Here is a 338-nt window from a genome sequence, read left to right as displayed (position 1 = left end):
AATCTCTGTTCTCTTTTGCAACATAGCTAATATGGAAATATGTTTTGCATGACTGCACAGGTATAATCAATATCAAAGTACTTAACTTCTTGATGAGGGGGGAGGAAAGAGAGGGAAGAGGAGAATTTGGAATTCAAAAATTATGAAAAATTAATGTTGAAAATTTGTACATTTAATTGAGGAAAAAGAAAATACAAAACATCCTTTAAAAAACCCCATCCATTCTAGAGTTCTGCAGGGATAGCCAAATAGTCCACAGCTCCAGCAACATCCCAATATGGGGTCTGATGTGGTGCGATACTGAAAAAAGCCCAGGCAAGGGGTGGCAGCCGGGGGGG

This window comes from Vombatus ursinus, unplaced genomic scaffold (assembly GCF_900497805.2).
Source record: "Vombatus ursinus unplaced genomic scaffold, bare-nosed wombat genome assembly UNPS02006874.1, whole genome shotgun sequence".
Classification (NCBI taxonomy): Eukaryota; Metazoa; Chordata; class Mammalia; order Diprotodontia; family Vombatidae; genus Vombatus; species Vombatus ursinus.
Note: the sequence above shows the minus strand (reverse complement) of the source record.